General features: G+C 37.2%; 1 pseudogene; it reads right to left on the bottom strand.

Annotated features, from left to right (window-relative positions):
• LOC132155380 (EEF1A lysine methyltransferase 4-like) overlaps positions 1-26,341 on the bottom strand; it is a 58,445-nt pseudogene that overhangs the window by 28,497 nt on the left and 3,607 nt on the right.

The following is a 26,341-nucleotide window of genomic DNA, read 5'->3' on the forward strand; positions in this document are numbered from 1 at the left end:
ATTGCCATTTTATATGTTACATTACAAAATTAATGTTGCCAAAGCTTCAATATTTTATGTAGGTAAATGTAGGAAAATACAAGACTAGGACTTTATACACTCCTTTAATTCACACAAACACACAACCATATAACAAATTATTGTGTACTATAAGGGCCTTTGCTTAAAAGCCTGGAAGAACTGATGGTTGGTAAAATTGCAATATATTGATATGGGTTAGTCCATAGAAAATACAATTAACCTTATAAAAAGAAATGTCTATGGTAAATCCTCATTCAGACAACTAGGTTAACGTGTGAGAAGATAGACTGAAGACTTGTTTGTACTCTGGGTCAGCAGAGTGAATCCACACAATATCAGACAAAGCTCTCACTTCTTCACCACAAACAAGTGTGACACTCACTGAAGCAATCTGTGTGTGTGTGTGTGTGTGTGTGTGTGTGTGTGTGTGTGTGTGTGTGTATGAGGAGGGAGCCCTGTGTATGCGGACAGCGTTTCTATGGAAACGGATGTGGGTGATTGATGGAGCGTGTCAGGCTGAAAAATAAATCATACACAACTACATATGTGTGTGTGAGAGAGAGACAGAGAGTGGGCACAGTGATGGTTTAATGTTTTTGAGTGTTTAAGAGTGTTTTAATATGCCAAAGTGTTATGAATGTGAGTGTTTGTATGTCATGAGGGGAGGATTGATATACTGTAGTACCAAATTTTCATTAAATGCTCTTTAAATATATCAACTTTTAATTATCATTGTATATAAACACACAAAACCTCAATTTACTATTGTATATATGTATATTGCCACACAATTGGAGCACTGCTTTGTGCACTAGTGTGTGTGTCTATATATACACATATATACACATATATATATATATCAATTCTGTTTAATATTTGCCCTAACCCTAAAGAATGTAAAGTAATTTAATTGTTACGGGAAGTCGTGGCCTAATGGTTAGAGAGTCGGACTCCCAATCGAAAGGTTGTGAGTTCGAGTCCCGGGCTGGCAGGAATTGTGGGTGGGGGGAGTGCATGTACAGTGCTCTCTCCACCTTCAATACCACGACTTAGGTGCCCTTGAGCAAGGCACCGAACCCCCAACTGCTCCCCGGGCGCCGCAGCATAAATGGTTGCCCACTGCTCCGGGTGTGTGCTCACAGTGTGTGTGTGTGTGTGTGTGTGTTCACTGCTCTGTGTGTGTGCACTTCGGATGGGTTAAATGCAGAGCACAAATTCTGAGTATGGGTCACCATACTTGGCTGAATGTCACGTCGTCACTAAAAATATAGACATGAAAAAGCAAAACACATGTGAAAAAGCCCAAGGCACAAACAAAAACTGAACATTATATTCTACTCACTATCATGTGTCAAGACGCAGAGTCTCACAGGAATAACTAAAGGCACAGTGTCATGCTCAAGGACACATGCTGATGGAAGACCTCCAGTTTACAGATCAACCTGCTGCAAGACTCTTTTTACTTTTACATTCTCATTTTAATTTTTAGAAAGTTCTATTATGAGCACATATCATAAAGTGGTGATATCAAACTTGATATTCTTCACCCGTCAGTGCACTGAATACACTTGAAACTTTGATCAATGACTAATAGTTGCGAGACAATAACACGACTGCAAGACTCAGCTCAGAGTTTAGGTGTTTTAATCTTGTGCATCAACCTGAAGTGGAGTTATCAGAGTCATAAAAGACCTCGAAAAAGTCCTTACATTTTTAATCAGAAATCTGTTAAAGTGATAGTTCTCCTAAAAATGAAAAGTCTGTCATAATTTACTCTCCAGTACATTATTCCAAAACTGTGTCTTTCTTCTGTGGAACACAAAAGAAAATTTTCTGAAGATTGTTTGTAGTCAAAAGGTTAATAGTAACCATTGACATCCATAGTATGGAGGGGAAAAAAATACAATGGATGTACATGGCTGCCATCAACTGTTTAGTTGCCAGTATATCAAAATATCATATTTAGTGTCTTTCTGTCTTTTTTGAGTTAATGATGACCCTTTTCATATTTGGGTGAACTATCCCTTTAATAATGACACCATTAAGGATAAAGTGTGTAATATTTTTTTTTTTAATAATATCCCAGCTTAATGTGCAGAGGCATAAAAACACAAATCAGTGGTTGGAGGGTGTTTGAAAAAACAGATTAACAAGATGTTTGAAAACATGACAGAATCTGTAACTTATTTACCATATTTACCTTAACATCCGGACCCCTCTATCCTCTCAGTACTGAGTTAATAGCTAAAGCTGCAAATTACACCAGAACAGAAGGAGAGATGACCTTGTTTCTCCATAACCGAAAGCATAAAACAACTTAACAGGCTTTGCTAAGGAGAAAGCTGTGCTCAGTATGATTGTTTTCTCTAGCTCATAACCTCCCTCTTTCCTTCTTGAGGCTAGATAGTTGTAAAAACAACACAAGATGTATGTATTTTTGGATGTATATTTTTAAATGTTGCGGTCATCATGTAAATCAAGCCTCTGGAATGTGAATGACACTAATGTGGTCCTGAAAATGTCGAGAACACACTCTCTCACATACACACACACACACACTGCAGACCTAATCTGTGCTGCCCTGACATACTGATGAATAAACTATGAAGGGAGGAAACTGAACTGACAGTTACACTATTAACATGAGAGAAAGAGATTAAATATAAATGGCTCTGTGATTTCTGCTGTGATGAAAGGTTAGATTGTACGGACATATTTCCTAGGAGTTTTAATAGTCAAAACATCTATTAGCAGGCCTTTAACATGCAAAAAAAAATGTTGTTTCTGTGCTGTGACATATGATGAATAATTCTTGCAGTAGTGCATTGTGAGATTGAGGGAAAGCAACTCAGCCTCTATGAGTTTAAAAACACAAGGTTGAAATTACTCATTTAAGGATAAACGGAAAAAACACTTTACATCTGTGGCCCCTTATGTAACTAAACATGAGTCAGATGCTCGTAGCATGTCGCCTGTGCTGTCATTTTCTTCCAGTCTTCATTAAGGGATGTGACAGATGTTGAAGTTATTCAAATTTAGAATTAATCTCTACCCAAGAGGTAAAGATTGACTCATATGGGTGGCTATTTGCAAGTACAGGTCTACTTAAATACAGATCCACTAAAAATACAGGCATTTTTTTAAGGGAGCTAAAAGTCGACCCGTAAAGGGGTCTTATGATTATTTTTAAATTCATTATTTTGTGTATTTGGTGTAACAAAATATGTTGACATGCTTTAATGTTCCAAAAAACACATTATTTTTCAAAAACTGTACATTATTGTAGGTCCTCTATGCCCTGTCTCTCTCAAATGCATCGTTTTCTACAAAGTCCCTCCTTCCGACAAGCGCAGTCTGCTCTGATTGGCCAACTGACCCAGTGCACTCTGATTGGACGATCACTGCAAGCAATCGTCGGAAATGTAACAACTCTCACATGCGATGCGCAAAACTCCGCATTCGAACATTCAATAGCAAATACTTAAACTAATAACAAAACATACTTACAGTAGCTGATTCAGAAGTGCCAGATTGTCGTAGCAAAGTCAGAATTACCTCCTCTCCTAGGTTCACGAAACGGTTGTCCATAAAATGCGTTGCTATTCTGTTGTAAGTAAACTTAAAGATTCCTAAATGCATCTACTTTCGGAAGGCCAAATAAAGTGCTTTTGCTTTCGCCTAGAAACATAGGCTGCTTCCCTGACATGGCTGCTTCAACACTAACTGCTGTTACTGAACCATGCCTTCTTTCTTTGCATGAACATTTGGGCAGCATTATGCAAATATTTCCACATAGTGACGAAGAGATGTGGGGAAGTGTTTAAATGCACAGACACTATTTAAACTGAACAGAGATGACATCACTGAATTCAATGATGAACTGCCTTTAACTGTCATCTTGCATTATTGACACACTGTTTTCCTTATGAATGTTGTTCAGTTTCTTTGACGCAATGTATTTTTGTTTAAAGCGCTATTTAAATAAAGATGACTTGGAGGGCATGGCGGAGTCCTAACTTTGATAAAGAATATTAGGGGTGTAACGGTACGCAAAATTCACGGTTCGGTGCGTACCTCGGTTTTAAAGTCACGGTTCGGTTCATTTTCGGTACAGTAAGGGAAAGAAATGCAAACATTAAACTGCAGGTTGTTTATTACTATAAACTTTTTTTAACAATTTGTTTACACTTTTTTAAAATACTTTTTAATAAAATATATATAAAATAAAAAAAAGAATAAGAAATAAAATACTGCTGCAAAGTTCTCCACTAAATAAAATACTCTCAGTCTCAAATCAATATCATATAATAAAATATAATGAAAAATATAAATAAATAACTATGATTACAGTGCAGCATTACCAATCCCAGCTTGTAGACCTGCTCATATTTAAAATATATATAACTTTTCCAAAGTGTAAACTGCAGCATCAACAGTTTCAGCTTTTAGACCTGCTCAGATTTCGTTATTGCGTTGGACCGATCGGAATAAGAGCAAAGGTCTGTTTAAATGCCAACGGGAGCTGCGTTTGAATTACAATAGTTTTTTTCCTAGTTGTAGTGATGTTCACATCGAATACACGTACCGTTACACCCCTAAATAATATCTTATTGGATTTGAGACTTTAGTCTTTGCAACTCTACAGATCTTCTTTATGCACCAAGATCTTGTAAAACTCCAAAGAGAAAGAAAAAACTGAAATCGCATCATATGACCCCTTTAAAGTCAAAATATTAGACTCAGTGTTGTTCCTCACCTCCAAGAGAACCTGGGGCAGCAGTTTGGCAGCAGTTTGGCAGCAGTTTGGCAGCATTCTTAGAGACCTTCCACGGGTCGCTCTCCTCCACCAGCATGGCATCCAGGGTTCCCTTCTCCAAAACCACATCAAACACACCATCAGGGAAGGCCAGTCACCAGGCGTCCATGCACAGCCAGCTGAGCTGAGTGCAGTCCTTGTGTCTCTCCGCCATACTCTCCACATAAATGCTGGAGTAATCCACATTAGTGATGGAGGTGTAGCCAGCCTGGTACATAGCTCAGAGCACTATTACCACAACCTGAGAAAGAAACAGAGAGTCTGGCGAGTGAAAAACAGTTTGAGAGTTATATTACTGGTAATTTAAGAGTCACTCTTGCAAATAAATGTGGTTGTCAACTCTTTACTTCATTCAAAAACTGTAAGACCAAGCTCAACAGAATAGAACAAAAAGACATGTTTAAAAGTGAAACAGCATGATGTCACAGACATCTGTCTGACACATAAGAGCACAGAAAAACAAGAGAAAAAAACCCAGTCTGGACTGAAAGTAAGAACACATCCTCTGTGTGAATGATAATGGTAAGCTAGTGTTGGCCAAAAAATTACGAATAAAAAATGAAAGTGAGAGTCTTGAACACTCTTATACACTCTTGAACACTCTTATATTAAAATGTGCTACCCATGTGACTTTTTAGATAAAACGTTGTCAGGTGATTAAAAATCACCAATCTAACCAGAGGTGTGAATGATAGGAAGTCATATGTTGTGACTTCCTGTAGTGGCACGGGGTTGGGAGTCTCAGCTCTTGAGGCGAGAGCAACTTTAATTATCGCCTCCTTCATTAGTCTAATTAAAGAGTTCTTAACAAGCAATTTCACAGAGGGCGTTTAATCAAACGCATTTTCTTTCTTTCCAATTTTTTTTTTTTTTTTACACTTCTTCACCTCTGTCTGTAGTCAACACATCACTCTTCTCATTTAAAACTGGATGTAAAGATATAGTTATGAAGTAATTCTTCACAGGAACGTTGCTGCACTCTCAGTGTTATCTGGAAGCTTGCATGCTGCAGTCTCAGCAGGACGACAGGCGCTTCCCTGGAGGCACCTAACAGTACGTTTAAACCAGAGTGTCTCAAACTCTATTTATAGCTCTTTATAGAGCATTTATCTCACTCATGCTGCCACTCTTCTCCCAGATCTCATTACAAAACCATTCTGTGCAAGTGTGCCAGTCTGTGACAACATACTAAAAAAGTGTTGTTGTTGTTTTTTGAGCATATCAAAATCCAAGTCCACTTCAGTAAAACAACCCTTAATTTCTGTGCAAATACTAGTTTGTTATTGTCACTAAAATAAAACTGTGACTTGCCATTAAAAATAAATTACACAATCCAGAGATACTAAAAGCTCCTTATGTAAAGAAGAAAATCCAGTATTATTTATATACTATTCTAGTATTGATTACATTTTTATAAGCTTTGCCTGTTATATTTTCAAGTCATATTTAAAGTTTTCGTATTAAAGTCATTTGTTATTTGGTTTTGACTTTTTTGTTGTTTTTAATTAAACCTTTAATTTTATTTCAGTTCCAGTATTTTTATTACTTCACATTAAACTTATCTGAGTAGCCAAGGCAGCATTTCGAGTTCATCAAATGAAAATTTTTTTTCTAATATTTTACCTAATTTAACTAAAATTATTTTTTGTTTTAGTTAACAATAACGATACTGAATCCATTATTTATAGTACCAACTTATTTTGGTTTTATACTAGAAACAACTATGCCCTAACTATGGTATTTTAACTATAGTTAAAATAATTCAAATAAATTATCCTATCCATTCTCAAGGGTGAAATGTTTAATTTCTGCACTACTACTGGTATCACATGGAATTGCAGTCTGTTTGCTTGGACAATAACTTTTGGATTTTCGGGCAAGACTGTTTTGATTAATGGCAGAGAAGGTTTTCTATTTAGGAAACCTGTCTGAAACCAGCCATTATTTCTCCAATTGTCTTTGTTGCTACTAGAAAGACAGAAAATAATAAGTCTAATATCTTTTTAAATGTTTATGGTGTGCACAGAAACCTTGAACATGAGACTCAGCTGTTTGTGTGCCGTTTATATTGATATGCTGTTTATGTCAAAGGTCAATGGTCATTGCGACCATGTAAATGTGTGTGTGAGTTCAGAGGGAAAGAAAAGAGAGAAACAAATAGACAGAGGGAGTGAGTGTTCCCGAGATGTCAACCGCTGCCCTATCTCCGCTCATAAACACTCCTTGTTTCCGCTCTCTCCATGACATCACCAGCTACACATGGCCTCTGACCTTCATTATCGCTGCCTCTGTCTGGATCTCCCTCTTCAGTGCTTTCGTTGTGGCAACAAGGACCAGGGAATTTCCAGAGCGGAGGAGACACTAACTAACAGGACAGAATGCTAAAGTTAGTCTGACATATCACACATAGCATTCCATCATTCCTTGCTCTCTCACTCTCTCCTTCTCCACATAGGGAGACGGAAAAAATGATTCCAGCGTTTCAGACAGTTACGAGACACTTCGGACAAACATCACAAGACCCGGAGACTCGAGCAGAACGTGTCATACACAGATCTCTATGTAATATGTCTCTGGAACAGAAAGCAGTCTCTTGGATTCACTGTATAAACTCTTTCACCAGTCAGGGACCGATTTCACAAAACCATCTCTCTTTCTTTTTTTTCTGAAAGTAAATGTTAAAATTAGAAAATGTTGCACATCTCAGGCAGCTAAACAGTCTCACCCATACAGTGAGTGAGGATCAGTGGAAGTTTTTATCCTTGAGGAGCCGAATGTGGCTCATCCATGCTTTCCTATAATGCCCCAGTGCTGCAGAGATAGTGTAAATGATTTAGCACAATGATGTCATACCAAGTGGAGCATGAAACTTTAAAGTATTACACAACACCAGCAGAATTAAGATATGACTACAACAAGCCTTTCAAAATAAACTAGTAACACAATGATGTCAACACAATGATGAGATTACTTGAAAATAACAGTGCCTGACTGGCTGATCATTAAAGTGGAATCTACTTGCAATATAATTCTTCAAGTGTAAAGAATCAATTTAAATTATTTAAAAAAATGTATCCAAATATATATTTTTTTAAATGTATGCCGTAACTTTCATTACAACAACTTACTACCAAAAAAAAAAAAGTATATCACTCATATCACCCACAATTAGGTAGAAACTAACCAAATTAGACCAGTACCAACAGGAACAGGTTACACAACATGCCTTCATCCTCAAAATCTATCAACAAACCTACACAAAGTACATACTACATTACATTTGGATTTACATGTAAATTGCATTCACAAAATTAATTTTACCTAATTAATTTCCATTGAAATGAATTTAAACCGGTGTCATATTTTCATAAAGCTGAGCCCAGTATGCAGTATATGGTAATATACATTTGAATGTTTTTTTGTGTGCGTTTGTGTGTTGTACGATAAACAATAATAGTGCCATTATGTATTTCCATTGGATCACGAAGCAAAACCAGCCAAGAACCACAAATACAAATGTCATGCTTGGCCAATGAAAAACCTGTTGTGATTGTTCACACAACAGATAGAAACAAAGCAGTTCTTCTGCAGGTCTGTAATGAAAGTACAAGACAGAAATGCAAGAAGCAATACAGATCAGCATCTAAATGAGAGGAAACCCAGTGTGTACCATTCACTTTGATGTTAAATCCATAAAGACCCTTACACACACACTCTCTCGTATAGTTCCCGGAAATGTCAGCTTCACAGAGGGAGCGGCTCTGTTGCCTTGGTGATGCGAGATAGAGCGCAGCAGACCGACTCCCACAGGGCTTTGTTTAGCAGCCTCCCAAAGCAAGCTGGGAATAGCAGATACACAAAAACACATGAACACACAAGAACAGAGAGAGGGAGAGAGAGAGAGAGAAAATAACCATCATCAGCAGTGCTGTAATTAGGTCACGCGAGTGCAAACATGTAGGATGAGAGGAGTGGCAAGCACATGTGCGTAAAGCTCTAAACATGTTCTTTCCACTATGAGCATGATGTGTCTGTTTATCTCTGTCACTGACACATACAGAGACACTGACATCATCTGTCACACACTCACTGAAATATTCTCAGATGAACCATTCAATCAAACTAACTCATCGCTAATGAACTTAAAGGTAACTTTTATTGTCACAAGGACACCAATGCATGACCGCTATTTTTCGACAACAAGACATAATTGATGGAATGGTGTGTGTGAAATTGACTGTCAGGTTCGTACTCTCAGTGTGAAATGTTTCAAATCGTTGAGACAGAGTTCAGAGGTCAAAGCCACAGTTTGCAGACTAAGTACAAACTGGCGTCTCTCTGCATTTATATAGAATCACTTGTGATCACGAATATGAAAACACTTCCACTTTTGATACATATACAATGTATATGAAAGCATATAGGCCTGTATAACAGAAAATGTGTCTTTATACATAAAGTAAGAAACAAACAAATAAATAGGGTCAGTCAGTAAGAGGACATTTTAACACTTTTATTAATAAAATATACATTACATTTTTCCAAAGTTACAGTAAAGGCATTTTATAAAAGATTTCAATTTCAAATAAGTGCAATATAAATTTCAATAAATCAATGAATTACGGAAACAAATGAATCAAAAAAAATTTATTAACTGAGCAATAATAATAATATTATGAACATTTCTTGAGCTGCATATCAGCATATTAAAATGATTTCTGAAGGATCATGTGACACTGAAAACTGGAATAATGCGGCTGTTGAAAACTCAGCTTTGCATCACAGGAATTAATTACTTTTAAAATATATTAAAATAGAAAACATTTTTTTACTGTAAAAGTATTTAATAATATTAGGTAAAAAAAAAGCAGACTTGGTGAATATAAAAGACCTATTTCAAAAATATTAAGACCTTACCATCCTCAAACTTTTCAACAAGATATATATCAAGATATATATATATATATAGAAAAATAAATAACTTGGCTGTTATGATCATCGGATCATGGGTGGCGCATCTGAAATCACAAAATCCCAAAAACAACAGCAAATTGTCCTTACATATTTACATGTTTGCTTGTCTTCAACATATTATACAGAAGTTGAAATAAATATGAATTAAAGACATAAAGAAGTTATTTTATTGAAAAGTGAAAAACTTTTATTGAAAACTATACACATAATTTTCAGTGGTATGTTATCAAGGTAAGCCAAAATAAATTGAGTAAGCATAGCGATGCTCGAACTCACCCAAAGATAAAGGGAATAAAGAGGTATAGCAGCCAAGATGATATTTCCAATCACCCTCCTGCCAAGCTGCAGTCTGTGCTCACACACACGCACTCATCACAACTTCTCACATACTAATTCTCACAAGAACACAAGGGAGCCTTTATGTGTATTCTCAAGTGTGTGTTAATATCGCTTTCACTTGAGTGGGGATCACCACATAGTATGTGTGTGTGAGTGTCTGTAAGAAAGAGGATGTCCCCTGTTGTGTAAAGTGATACGAATCATTTTTCTAAGTGTTGAGAGAAAGTGTGTGTGTGTTTGGTGCAGAGATATCTCCAGGTGAATTCCTGATGAGACTCAAGGAGCCTTTCCGAACACACACACACACACACACACACACACACACACAGTTTAGCTGGAAGGGATGTTAGCAGTCGACTCACGGCAGGAGAGAATAAGAGCAGGACGGAGAGATTAAAGAGCTTACTTGTCACAATCTATACACAGAGAGAGAAAGAAAGAGGGATGGAAGGATGAAAAGGAGGTTTGGAGGACACTTCAGACCTCTTTAGCTTCATTGTGACCTTAGTGTGAGGAAATCTGCATGAATATTTATGCCATCTTTGTCATTTCATGAATATGTGATGCTAAAGCTACACATTTCCTCTCTACTTGTGTTCTCTAGTTGATATGTCTGTATTTCCCATAAGCCCTTGCTCACAGTAAGTGCTATGTTGTTAGTGTCCTGCCGGAGGGGCTCTCCCAGAATCCTCTCTGCTCTCTGCTTATGTAACAGAATGCACCCTCTTTGAAGTCCAAACTATCTATTCCAGTTGATTGGTTGAATCAGATTGGTTCCTGTGCTAAAAGACATGTACAGATAGGTTTATTTTACCTGAAGAGTTCACAGGTAGATGAAAAATAACATGGTCATCATTTTTTCAACATAACGAACATATAAATATAAAAAAATTGTAGTATAAATAACTGTATATAATGCTTATATAAACACATTTTATTTCTAAAATTTAACATTAACATAATAACATTGAACTTTAAACTATAGATATACAATAAAAATAACTGATCAAATTTGAATTAAATCTTACTTTTTAAGACGGCATTGTAAACGACATGTATTATAGTTCAATACAAAGGTACATTACACATCACACAAAGTTTCATTTACATCTATCTATATCTATCTTATATAACAAATTTTCTCTTGTTTATTAATAAACAAAGCAAAGCAAGTAAAACAACAATCTACACCTTTCTGCAGAATTTGCTCAATCCGCAAGATTTAAAGTATCATTCACATCTGTAACAAATGCTATGGGACTAATTTCAAAGTATAATACTTATGGTTAGCTATTGTGAAAATGACATGTGATGTCATCTACCAAGAACTGTAACAGGAGAGAGACATTTACTATGACATCTACAGACAAAACTAGAAAACAGACAAAAAATGTAATGGATATTTGAACATTCCTCTAATGAAGAGCAAGAGAGAGCAGCTGATCTGTGTGTCACTCAGTACTGCATCTCTCTTGACCTGATATGATGATGTAATGCTTCACACAAACACACACACACACACACACACACACACACACACACAGGTCCCTTAATCTTATCCTTAAAGCTTTCTTCTGGCTCAGAATTCACACACACACACAAAGCCTTTTCTTGTTCTTCAAGTGTGTGAAACAAGAAATAAGACAGCTGAAGACTGAGAAAGATAGAGAATGAAAAAGAGAAGAAACATCGAGACACAGAGGGCAGTTTCATCTGGCCTTGAAAAGAGTTTTGATTTAGTAAATCTTTTTAAGTATAAAGCCAGTGCACAGACTGAAGCAATAACACTGAGCCTAACATTCAGTGTTGACCTCTGCACTTTGACTTGCACACATGGGATCATGATTCTGCTTTGACCCTGTAACCCTAACAGAAGTTATTACTAATAACAGCGTAAACAGCTGAGAATAGTGAATAAAGCCTATATTTCTGTTTGTGCCAAATTGAGCTCATGGTATATATTTCCTTTTAAGAGAAGATATATATTTACTGTTATAGGGTTTAAACCACAAACATTTCTACCCTCAACTTCTTTCCACAGTAAAGGTTATGGTTTAAAATATTAAAACCTCATATTTCTCACCTTGTTGTCAATAAAAGTTTTACCTTTTTGTTTCAAAAATCCACGCTTGCCTATTTTAGTGCTAAAACCAACAGGCTTGTTTACAGTTTTAGTGTCCTTTGTCACAAGCGTACCGTAAAACTTCATATTTCAGTTTTAAAACAAACTTCTATGCTTGTTTACAGTTTTATTTTAAAAAATGTTAAGAAGCTTAAAGTTTTTAATAGCTTTATAGTTTAAGTGCCCTTTGTTGCAAATTTACCATAAAATTTCATATTTTCGTTTTTAAAACAAATATTTCAGCTACTTGAATTTTTTTAAGAAGCTTAGTTTACAATAATTATACAATTTTAGTGCTAAAAACACAACCATACTAGCTTGTTTCGAGTTTTAGGGTCCGTCTAAAGTTTGGTGTAAATTTCAAAGTTACCGTTGTAAACATTTTGACTTCTTTTTACATAAATGTTCAAATATATGAATAATTTGCTGGTTTAAAGAAAAGTTTAGAATTGTATAGCTACAACACTACTGTCTTGTTTACAGCTTTAGTATCCTTTCTACCTAGTTTACTGCATAGTTTACGGTTTTAGGTAAGTCTCAACAATATCTGCTGGGACTGAGAGGCTACAAAATGTTACTTGATACATTTCATCTTGATGTTAAGTCAGTCTCTAGACTGCTTCCATGCAAAAGGATTTGATTTATTAATATTTTACTAAGTTATCCCTTTGGATGAATCTGTGTGGGTGAGGAAGAGATGGAGACTTTATTTGATTTTTCAAAACTGCTCATTTATTTTTTGCAATTTTACTTTTTACACCATTTTGGCTAAACACATTTATAGTTATTGTCATGCAGATAAATCCCACTAAACTGTTTTCATTTGTGTTCATTAGTAAAAGTGAGTAGAGGACGACATGATAGAGCAACAGACCGCTCAAATTTACTCTGAGATGTGCTGAGGGTGAGAAAAGCTTCTAGAGTTGATTATCCTGTTGCATGCATGCAGAAAAATTGCGGAGGATTTGGAAATAAAAACCACATCTCTGTCCATCTGTTGGATTTCAAAGCATTCAATGTCAAATGAGACTGTGTATAAGGCAAGATACCTGCGTGTGGGTGAGAGGGGAAGGAGGGCTTTTTTTCTGTGCCTCTGCTTGTCTTTTTGAAAAGGGCAGAGGAGTCTGCAGCCTCTCAGCTCCCACAGAAAAGCAACCCTACAGAGCTACTTTTATTCTGAACTCAATGGACATCAAATATAGCACAAGAACACTCCACTGTCTAACACCCCACACACTTCAACACTGTACACCCACAAGAGATAAAGCCCAAACTCTAAAGTTTCATGCCAACACTTTATTAGAAAACGTTTGTGGTATAAACCCCAAATCCTCTGCAAGCCGAATTAGAAAAGATTTTACAGTTTTTCTCCATTGGTTTGGCTCATTTCTTCAAACAGAAATTAAATTCTCAAAACAACATGGACAAACCTCCAAACCACTTGGCAATTGTTCACAACAGAATGGATTTTCTCATTAATTTCATCAAATTGCCAATGTGTAAGTCATCATTGTAACCTTTTTACAATTAAGCAGTGGTCCCCTAAACTTTTTTGGCTTCAGTACCCCAATTTACCTGATTTGTGTATCCAGGTAATCCAGGTATTAAAGTATTTGATTTATCTGACTTCAACATTTTGCATAAAAACTGTAGCTTACTGTATGATGCAATTATCATTATAATCCTTATTTTAAAGAATATAACATACAATAAGAAAAAGGATCAAAGAGCTGCAATTAGTGCCTCCCATGTAAATCTATCTAATACTGTGGGTTTTACTGTAATATTTCAGTAAGTCTAGTCTTTGATGATTTTCCCCTTCACTTTATGTCAAATACCCCCTGCAGTACCTCTGCATAGGGGTAAATGTACCCCAATTTCGGAACCACTGGAGTAGTGGCCAGTAGTATACTGAACTTCTGGAGACATTACATTACATATGTAATTGTATGTAACTGTAGTGTATGACTCTTCTGTATGAATTATTTAATGTTTTCTTTATTTATATGGAGCCAAAAGAGTCTCAATAAAGATAAATGCACACAATACATTCACATATGCACACATAGGATTCATACATGCACACACATAATTCATAAATACACACACAGGATACACAAAAGCGCACAAAATTCACAAATGCACACACAAAATGTTAAAAGCACAGAAGATTCACAAATGCATGCAAAATTCAGAAATGCACACAAAATTCAGAAATACACACACAATTCAGAAATGCAAACAACATTTACAAATGCACTCAAGATTCACAAATGCACAGGGCAAGATTCAGAAATGTATTTCTGATGCACACACACATATATCTTGATTTACAAACTGCTTGCGGTCTGTGAACTTCACTGCATTTGTGTGTGAATTTTGAGACTCCCCCGAGCGCCAACCTCCCTTTCTCTCTCGTGAGGCCAATAAGGAAGTGACTAAAACTGCAATTCATCGACTGGCCGCTTGAGGCTGGCTGCAAAAGGGAGTCAGTTCCATAGACTCCCCATGTTAAAATGCCCAACTTTACAGCAGGAAAAAACATGTTTACAGTCTGGTTCAAAAAATGATTTTGGTCTAAATAGCTAATTTTGCCCTTCATGACAATTGTGAGGGGGGTGAATTTTTTTATAACTCATCCGTTTAAATTATATTAAGACTTAAAGTTCTGCACAATTAAGGGCATAGCCACTTGAGTGACAGGTGGATTGCCGCTGCTGACACTGCCGTCGTGCTAGGTGGGTGTGGCTTCAGCAACTAGCTCCCGCCTTTTTGCCCATTTTTGATTGTCCGGCAGAGTCGCGCGGTGACGCACTGCCAAGATGGCGACGGCCCGCTCTACACACTTTAGGCTTCAAAAACACACTTCAAGAGTCTACGGGTGACGTCACATATACATAAACTGACACATTTTCATGGTTAAGACAACTCCATTTTAGGATTTCTAATCAAAAACAGCATAGCATCTCTTTTGTTTAGGGGTACAAGAGGGTTTGGTTTCAGTTTTGAATAGGTAGTTGAATTTGCGATGACCCCAGCAGACTATGAGTCACAATGGTTGGGAGTTAGTCCTGCTATTTGAAATTTTTAAGATTGCTCTCTGGTTCTATTCAAATCCAGTTCTTTCTTTCAGGACTGAAACTAGACTAAAGTCAAAGTCAGTGATCTCTTCTGCACCTGATATCTAAGCAGAATGACAGCAGTGTCAGCAGTGTCTATTTGCACTGACTGTCATGAATATCCAGCATTTTAATTCAACCACAAACGGTAAACACATTTCACACAGGAGGATGGATCCATTACCTGAAGGAGGTCAGAGACATCCATGAAGCGGACAGTGTTTTAAATAGTAACAGTTAAAAACTATATTTAAAAATTGGTTGGAACTTGTACTAAATAATTGCATTTTCTTCATTAACAATACTGTCTAGGGCTCTATTCATTTCGGGGAAGTTCTGTGTAAAACATATGGGTCCTGCTGTTTTGCTATGTTCAAGTCCTCCTGGGATACTAGTGTTTGCAAGAAAAAAAACAAAAAAAAACATTTTTTTAATCTCTACTTCTACAAAATGACGAACAATGAATGCACATTAGGTGTGTTTGCTGTTTTATGTTTTTTTACATTTAGGAAGGTCAAGTGAATATACTACAGATGCTAATAATATAAATGCTATAGGATTTTGTACATGCATTTTTCACTGTAAATGAAAAAACAAACAAATTTCACACTTTTAAACAAATTTAAGCTAATTACATACCACGTATCTATCCTAAATAAAGAAAATACAGAGTAAGAAAATTATTTGATTCAGAACCCCGCTAATGAAGTAATGACCACTGTTTTAGACTTTATTAAAATGTAATAATGTTTTTAAGTGTTAGTGCAGAGAGATCTGGCAACAGTATGAATCTGCTGGAGAGGTTGCAAGGGTACAAAGTGGGGCAGAGGAACAAAAACTCTACAGATGCGACTGTTGCTAAGGAACAGATCATTCCATGCCTGATCCACTCACGACAGTTCTCTGTATAAGCACACAAACGCAGTCACATGCAGATGAAAGCATGCCATGCCCACACACGTTTGAGTGTGTATATATGTAAAGTATGTCTTATTAGTGAAGGCAGCTGCTGCTTTGCTAATTTACTCTATTGTTAAAGGATAAAAGGGCTATCACATACAGTCATTATAAATGAAAAACAAATAAAAAGGGGAGAAATAAAGAAAGCGAGAGTGACAGAAAGACTAATAGATGACTGCAATGGATCGAGGAGAACACGATAGATAGATAGATAGATAGATAGATAGATAGATAGATAGATAGATAGATAGATAGATAGATAGATAGATAGATAGATAAGTGAAGTGAGTGAAGTGAAGTGACATTCAGCCAAGTATGGTGACCCATACTCAGAATTTGTGCTCTGCATTTAACCCATCCGAAGTGCACACACACAGAGCAGTGAACACACACACACACACACTGTGAGCACACACCCGGAGCAGTGGGCAGCCATTTATGCTGCGGCGCCCGGGGAGCAGTTGGGGGTTCGATGCCTTGCTCAAGGGCACCTAAGTTGTGGTATTGAAGGTGGAGAGAGAACTGTACATGCACTCCCCCTACCCACAATTCCTGCCGGCCCGGGACTCGAACTCACAACCTTTCGATTGGGAGTCCGACTCTCTAACCATTAGGCCACAACTTCCCTCCCCTTCCCTAGATAGATAGATAGATAGATAGATAGATATTACATAAATATAAACATATATTCAAACGTATTTTATTATCATAGAGAAAGAACGACCGATAGAACAACAGATGGATACAATGACAGATAGATAGAATGAACGACAGAATAAATTGGACGACAGAGCAGCAGACAGACAGAATGACAGAACAGCAGACAGATAGAATGACAGACAGACAGAATGACAGACAGATAGATCCATAGATGGATAGAACCAATGATAGAATGACAGACAGACAGATAAAATGACAGACAGAAAGATATATAGAATGTCAGAACAACAGACAGACAGACAGATAGACAGAACGACAAATAGATAGACAGAACGACAGACAAATAGAAAGAATGGCAGACAGATTGACAGAACAACAGAGAGATAAAACGACAGACTGACAGATCAACCGACGTGACACTACCAGCAATAAGATGTCATGCCCTCTAACTAACCTCCAGGTGGAACAGATGTTCTCTTTACCCCTTACCCAGCACATCATAATGAGCATAGACACTGTCATTCAGGGTTTTCCGGTTACAGACTGTGAAAAGAACAAACAGTTTCTGTGTGTTCAGACACAAGTACTCAGAAGCTGATATGAGATTACGTGTCACCTCACAGAGGTGAGGAGCCTACGAGGCAGTCATGGGCACTGAGCTGCTAAAATGATGCTAATATAACAGCCACAGTAATGCTTACAAACGATCAAAGAGTGTTTAATGAAAAATAGACATCTATGAGCATAAACAAAGCCTTTGTTCTAGAATTGTTGTGGACTTCTGTAAAATAAAATAAAAATCTAGTGATTCTGCAAAATTGTGCAGGAGGGATTTTCAATTCAAAACGGTCACAAGAGTCAGTCATGACAGAAACACTTGAGGTTTTACACACCCTTTCACATCTAGATGAACATACAGAAAAGTGTGAGATGGGACATATAACACTAATTCCCACACACACCAGAACTGCTGCTCTCGAGAGATTGTCTTGTCTGTTAGTCAGAGGCAAGAGCTTTCAGGAGGACAGAAGATGAGTCGATAGACACAGCCTACTTCCTGTGGACAAACGCCATCTGGCCCTCAAACACACCTCCAGAGAACTTCAAGTCCTTCACAGACCGTATGCAGACTTTAGTGAATTAATATTGTGTAATGCTTCCTGTCTAATGTACAAAAATATAACTGCTTATATTACTGCGTAAATGCTTAAAATGTGTGCACACACACAGACACAAACTGTATATTCAATTTCAGAAGGAAATTTTAAATAATTTGGGTGGAAAGTGGAAAGTCAGTGCAATGTGACAAAATTGTGACAAAAATGGTAATGAGGTTACCCTAAGATGAAGGCATGTTGAATTGCATTTTGCTGATTAGGCATATCCATTGTAGAAAGCTTTGTGGTTCTGTTGATTATACTGGGAGCAATCTAGGTTTACCACATCAACTAATCTGAAAACTTGTTTTGACAACATCCTCCTGCCCTCTGACCACTGATGTTAAGTGATTCTTGGTCTAAGACCAGCAGGTAGAATCAATATTTCCATAAAACGGTGAAAAACATATGGAATGGCCAGACTGGGCATTGGCCCTGGCAAAGGTGGAAAAGGAATATCAGAGATAAAACTTATCAGATGAAACTTCCCTGCAGAATCCCAGGTTGCAATAGTTACAGCTCACAATGCACCACTCAGTCTAGAGTCTAGTAAAATAAAGCGGAAGTAAAACTAAAACTGACCCAAGATCAGAGTCCCCCATCCATCCTAACAACAATTTGAAGCCAATATAAAGTCTGCACCTATGACAAACTTCTCTCAGCAGACAGTTTATGAAAGACAACCAGGAAAAAGATCCAGAGACGCCTGGGAAGGACTAAACCCTGACTGAAAATTCAAGCTTTCATCAGATCAACAACACATAAAGTGTATATGTGTGAGTTAATATAAATTAACTCAAGAGAGAAAATATATGGGAGTCAAATCAGATGCATGTGGGAATTGAAAACGGGTGTGTGTGGTTATCAGGTACAGGGTATATAACTCAAACCCTTTCATAAATCACATACACAAACAGTTTTCTTTCATGTGCATTCGCTGCCCCATTTATCGGAGGAAAGCCCATTTATCATCCAAGCCCCGTTGCCCGGGTAACCCAGTTAATATTCCAGACATGAGTCAGAGAGAGAAAGAAAGAGAGACAGTGAGAGAGAATGAGAGGAATTCTCCTTGATCTGCAAGCAAATAAATAACACTGTAAGAGGACCAACACAAAAAGCCAGGTTTCCTACAATGTCACATACATAAGGCATATGTGCACTTTACAAGATCACACTTATGCATAATACAGTGTACATACAAAAAAAATAAAAATAAATAAACAACATGAATATAATCTACCCAAAACAGGATCCAACCCACAAAAAACACAGCACACACTTACATATGTACACAAAATGCATATTTTTACAAAATCAAACACATTTACAACTATATTTTATGCTTGTAATAATGTGTGTGTGTGTGTGTGTATATATATATACACTAAGCAGAACAACTGTTTTCAAAATTGATAACAAAAAAATTATTCTGAGCAACATACCAGCATATTAGAATTTCTAAAGCATCATTGAAGACTAAATTCTAAAATCACAATGAAAAACAACAAAACAAATTACATTCTCATGTTTATAATGTATTTACCACAAAAACAATGGTTCAACACACAAAACTTTCTACACAAATGCACACTCATGGCAAAAACTGGCAAAAATATATTTTTACAAAAAATTGAATCACTATATTCTAATGCTTAAATTGTACACATGCAAAGCATATGTATATAAAAAAAAAAAAACAAGGTCCAACACAAAAAAGGCCACATTGACACGATACAGTAGCACACTCATTTAACTACCAAAATTGCATTTTTTCCAAGACATCACACACAAATATAGTAAAATGCCCTATATTCTTATGAATTTATGCCAACAAATTACATTCAAATAACCAAAGCATGACAGATTTTCCCACTAGAGCACAACACTGGGCAAGCTTCGCTCACATGCAACCCAATTCTTTGTTAAATTTTTCCAACTTCCATTCATAAACGGCAGAGGTTGTGATGTATGGGGTGAGAGTTGTTGCTTTATTCCAAATAAATAGATTATGATCCACAAATAAATGTAACAAGATTCACAAAAATATATCAAATTCACAAATAAATGTACAGAGTTTCACAAAAAAATATAAAACTCACAAATAAATAAAATGAGATTTGCAAATAAAAATATATATATTTACAAATGTGTTTAATGTCACAAACACAACTCTACCTGGTATTTATTTGTGAACCGCTGTCTGTGCATTTGTAAATCACTGCACGCATTTGTGGATCGGTTCCTGTGCATTTGTGGATTTGAAACACTTCTAGCGTCGACGTGCAGATAAATCCACAAATAAGTGGACTCCACCCACCGTTTACTCAAGCCAATCAAATAACGGCCACATTGAGCTGACCAATCGTAGCACGTTATCGCTTCAACCAATCACGTTTTGGCTTAAATCCAGGGAGGGGGGGCGTCTTGCCTGATCGGCCATGTTGTGCGTACTTGTCTGTAACGTTACTTGTGGACTTGTGAAATGTCATCAGTCGCTGCCCAAGTACTGTTTCCCTTTTCAAAGTTCACATCTAGCCAAGTCCAGTTCAAATCCCCGGATGTGTTCTTGCTCCGCTCCTTTTACCGAGGATGCATGGAGAGGTGACTTGTGCGGACTTGATACGGGCCATAACCCAGAATTCAGCTCGAACCAGGTTAGCATCAATGGCGGAGGAGAAAACTCACAACTGTAAGTTATACATTTCGAAATACTATTGTTGTTTTATCACAAAATGTAACGTAGTTCTAAGAGTTTTGATGCCAGAATGTTGTTTAAACTTCAAAGCTACCGTCGAATTTTGAAAATTTGCTCAGACTATTTCGTTACGAGTTGAAAAGTAGCCTAACCCTCGGCAAGTCCTCCTAAAAAGTAGCTAGGCCCTGTAACATTTTGTAAAATATGGGGCTGCCTGTGTTGATTCTGTAGTGGATAAACATTTGATATATTTTGCTTTGGGTATATCTAATGGGCAATTGTTTTGCCTGAGGGAAAAGTTTCCTAACTAACGTTTGCCTAACGATACTTATATCAAATGCAAACCTTATTTTAGAGTGCTCTTGTCATTTTAACCAAATAGTTTGCTTGTCTTTATTTAAAATTTTTTTACAAATTCTTTTATAATTGTATTATTTTTCATCAACTTAAATTAAGCATTATTTTTTATCAAGGGACTGCTGAGGAAACTCGGGCCTTGATAGAGTGGCGGGCGGCCAACGAAAGGCTTTTCACCGGGAGGCGCAATTCCTCCAAAAGTTGATGGGAGTGAGTATTCATTTTGAGTGCTTGTATAATTCCCTGCATGTCTGAAGGTTTGGAGCTAGATTTGGACAGTCTTCATCCATAAAAATGAATACGTTATTGAAGTGGAATCATGTAAATCTTTATGGTTTTGTTTTGCCTATAGGCATTTTGTTCCACTTCTGGTTTGGCCATAACTGCCAAACAGGCAAAGAAAAAATTGAATAACCTAAAAGATAAATACAAGGTAATCTGCCTGTTTCTCTACTTTCTGTTACTGAAAGAGGCTTACCAAGATGTGTGTAAAGACTTTCCGGTCATATTTGAAACCTAACATAGATGCATTGGCCCTTACATTTTATTTTGTAAAATGTAGTTTACTCCGTTTACATTGTTTACTCTGAGACTGTAAAAAGAATAGTTCACCCCAAAATGAACATTCTGCCATTCACCTACAATTTTAAGTTGTTTCACACCTGTATACACTATTTATTTATTCTTTTTTTTTTTTTTGCTTTACACAAAGGAAGAATATTTGTAACCTAAGAGTTCTGGGGCACCACTGACATGTGTAATTTTTTGGTGCCTCAAACTGTTAGGTTACAAAAATTCTTAAGAATATCTTCCTCTGTGTAGAGCAAAAATAAAAAATGTCTAAAAGTGTGGAACAACGTGAGGTGAGAACATGACAGCATTTTGCTTTATTTCAGGAGCTTAGGGACCCACCCACAGGAAAAGGGGTAGAGGCCGGTAGTGTGACTGCTGCAACCTGGCAGTGGTACACTGCAATGGATGCTGCACTCCAGGGGCAGCACTCAGTTACTATGCCCGTAGTTGTTGCATCAAACCCACTGCCACTACAGGTGGCTCAGTCAGCACACCAGGTTCAGCCCCTTCTGTGGAAGCCAGGAGTAGCCAGCAGTCAAGAAAGAGGCGACGGGACAGCCAGGCTCTTCTTTAGTTTCTAAAAGAACAGGCAGAGAGGGAAGAGGAGAGGGAGAGAGAAGCATTGGCGAGAGAAGAGGAGAGAGAGAGGGCAGCAACAGCCAGAGCAGAGACATATGTCTCTTTTTGAAAAACTTAATAAATTCTAAATTAATGTTGTATTTAATGATAAATGATTTTATATAGATTATTTGAATAAAAAAAATAAAAATGAATGTTTCAATTTCAACCCTGGCAAATCATTGTTATAGCAACAGTGTATTCTTTATATTTACAACAAAAACACAAATAATATAAAATAATGTAATATCCAATGTCTATAGTGGTATACAATTATTTACAATCATGCAGTTAAATCTCAAGAAGAACATACCAACATTAAGAAAACGTATAAATGTATCTATACCCATCTACTTGCACATTTATTCATACCTATCTTTCTAATCAATGTCATAGCTATTTCAACTGTTTATGTTGCTCTTTTAATGAACATGACAACATCTGGAAAGGTTTACTGTCTAGATGTAGTACTGTTCAGTTAGACACCCAGGCAGTTCCACGGGAGAAGAAAGCTGAGCAGCCAGACGTCCTCGGAGATGGTTCCCTGATAGGTCCCTCTCACCCACTGCTGCATTCTCACCATCCTCGCGGTCTTCTTGTCCTTGGCTTTCCTCCTCCTCCTCCAAGAGATCACCTCCCATCACACAGATGTTGTGGAGGATACAACAGGCACCAATCACCTTTGGGGCGAACAGTGGCCTGATCTCTAGGGCCCGCAAGAAAATTGCACGCCAGTGAGTTTTTAACATCCCAAAAGTGCGCTCGATGATGTTCCGTGCTTGTGCATAATGCCTGTTGTATCGGGCTTCAACTTGGCCTGTTAATCAAAAATCGTGTAGAAAATGTGTAGTGTATTGCAAATTCATAACAGTAAAAATTTGGTTTATCGTGTGTGTGTGTGTGTCTGTCTGTCTGACATAAAAAAAGTGTTCTTACTTGCGACAGGCTGGCGGTATGGGGTCATGATTGCAATAGGATGCTGCAAGCAAGGGTATCCCCCATCTCCCAAAAGATAGTATCCAGCTGGTGAATACAAAGCCTGCTGGTACATTGGTGATCTGCGCAGCACAAGGGCATCCTGTACAGAGCCTGGATTGCCAATATACACATCTATAAATATGCCTTTAGCATCACAGGTGCCCTGTAGAATGATGGAAGGGAAGATCTTTCTATTTATGTAGCATCTTTTTTGTGGCATTGCAGGAGGAACAATCCTGATGTGGCACCAGCAGCACAGCGGAATGCCTCATGGCCAGCAAGGCCCCCCACCTCATCCATTTCCTCTGCTTTTGGAAAATGAATAATTTTGTGGAGGATGGTCATCATCTCCTCCACAACATTGTGAACAGTCCTACAAACTGTTGAAAGTGGCATGCTGAAGTCATCTGATGTGACCCTGTAGGATGCTCAACAGGCAAGCCAATAAACCGTAACAAGTACTTCAATTTCACGGCTCCATCCATGGGCTTTTTGACGGGGCAGCATCTGTACCAGCATGTTGATGCTGTTCCTGGAGAGCCTGAAAGCTGGCTTTAAATCCTCTCCAGAAAAAAACTTGACCAGGATTGGTACCTGGTCATTGATCTGTGAATACCTGCGAGTGGGACTTTGTTCCTGTTAAAATATATAGATAATATATTAAGAATGTTTTTACTTTTGTTGTATTATGTATTTGTTATATGTATTGCTTTTAAAAAGTTGTTACTATATGTACTGTCGTTGCATTGTATTTATTATATTTTTGGATTTAATATAAGCTATATACTCAGTTGTTTTAAGGATTTTGTCTAAAATTTACTAAAATCTGCCATAATTAAATCTCCCTCTAACATTTGCTCTTTTCGTGAAGTATTTCTTTATACTCTATTTCGGTTTCATTCATTTATTGATAAGCTCTAGCACAACATTCATCCCAGAGTCTAAAAGTTGTAGCCTATATGATTATTATAGATATTAAATTGTCCTGTTTGTGTTAATGCAGTAATATGATGTGCACCTAGCTATATAAAGATGATAAACTATAAACTTATTTGAGCACCACAAAGACAAATAAAAGGTGTGTGAAGTGTAAGCTAGTTAATTTAAATGTTATCAACTGTCAAACCTATTGTACTTGTCAGTTTATTTGGTATACTGAAAAATCTAATGTTGTCTCATTACATCCCTGCAATAGTTTACATAACTTTTTGTGAGATAGTACTTTGTAGTCTGTTGATAGGGTGCCTATATGATACATTATAATAAATTTTTATTATGACTTTTCATTTGGATATACCTAACTAAGTCCACATAAGTATATGGGCAGTTTATGAAGAAAGAATAATTAGAAAAACGTACAATGCTAGAGAGACATGCTAATATGGCACGTCTCTTCGCCATCCTCCGCTGCATCCTGGCTTTTCTTTGAAGGATTTGTCTCCTCCGTTCGGCAGCCTCCTCTTCAGCATCTTGATAAATAGCAATTGCAATGGCAATCCTAAGCTGTTCCATTTTGATTTACACTTATTTACAATTGATTTACACTTTTCAACCGTATTATTTAAATTGTAGCTGAGTGGGTTTATTGCTAGATTGTTCTTAATGAAAAGAGGCAGTTGTTTCCACATATTTTATTTATTTTGAACGACGTAAATATAATCACAGTATTAATGTTACCTGAACCACATATTAATGTTTAATAGTTTTTAAAATAAAAAAGAGACAGTCGTTTAATATTATATTCAATTTCATTATAAATATAAAGTGAAAATAATCAGAGTAGGTAAATATTAGTTTTTTAATACTAATATATTTAATATATTGAAAATAAAAAAGAAGTTAATTCAAGTAAAACATGCATGCTGAGTGAAGCTATCAAGTACGCTGCCGTTCCATTTGTAGAATGACTGGACTCGCGTCCTCCCGTCCTCGAGAGTTCGTTCTTCTGAGTCCAACTTGGCATGTCCAAACTCGGAAGGACGGAAGTCCAGACTCTGCGAACTTGGTATTGAGAAATGCCCTGACTGTCTGTTGTTGGTCTCAAGTTCGGTGTCTATTCCCGCAGTTCCCCTGGCTGTAAGCCAAAACGTGATTGGTTGAAGCGATAACGTGCTACGATTGGTCAGCTCAATGTGGCCGTTATTTGATTGGCTTGAGTAAACGGTGGGTGGAGTCCACTTATTTGTGGATTTATCTGCACGTCGACGCTAGAAGTGTTTCAAATCCACAAATGCACAGGAACCGATCCACAAATGCGTGCAGTGATTTACAAATGCACAGACAGCGGTTCACAAATAAATACCAGGTAGAGTTGTGTTTGTGACATTAAACACATTTGTAAATATATATATTTTTATTTGCAAATCTCATTTTATTTATTTGTGAGTTTTATATTTTTTTGTGAAACTCTGTACATTTATTTGTGAATTTGATATATTTTTGTGAATCTTGTTACATTTATTTGTGGATCATAATCTATTTATTTGGAATAAAGCAACAATTCTCACCCCATAGTGATGGAGGGGTAACCCCCAGATGACTGCAGAACCCTCCAGCAGTGTTGACTCCTCTCAGCCAATCAGAAAGCAGAGGGAGAGGAAGGAAGATCAAAACATGTCGGGCGGTGCCAAGGAGATACCGCATTACACCGCAGCCTTTCCTTCCCCCACCATTCATTTATCAGATCCATTCTTTCATTCATCCCCTCGCTGATATATTTATTCATTCACGTTAACACGGCTACAGCTGATCTGGACCGCAGGGCTCGCTCTCAAACAGTGCAGTCCAGGTTCAGAGCATGTTACATGTCTCTGGGGGGTAAAGAATGCTGAGAGCGAGAGAAAAAGGGACTATGCTCGCAGTGTGAAGCGAGCGCTGACTCACACTTATTCTGACCGATAGTGACTCATGATTTCTCTATTCAAGACGGTTCATTCTAAACTCAATTGCCTC

Source organism: Carassius carassius, chromosome 12 (assembly GCF_963082965.1).
Source record: "Carassius carassius chromosome 12, fCarCar2.1, whole genome shotgun sequence".
Classification (NCBI taxonomy): Eukaryota; Metazoa; Chordata; class Actinopteri; order Cypriniformes; family Cyprinidae; genus Carassius; species Carassius carassius.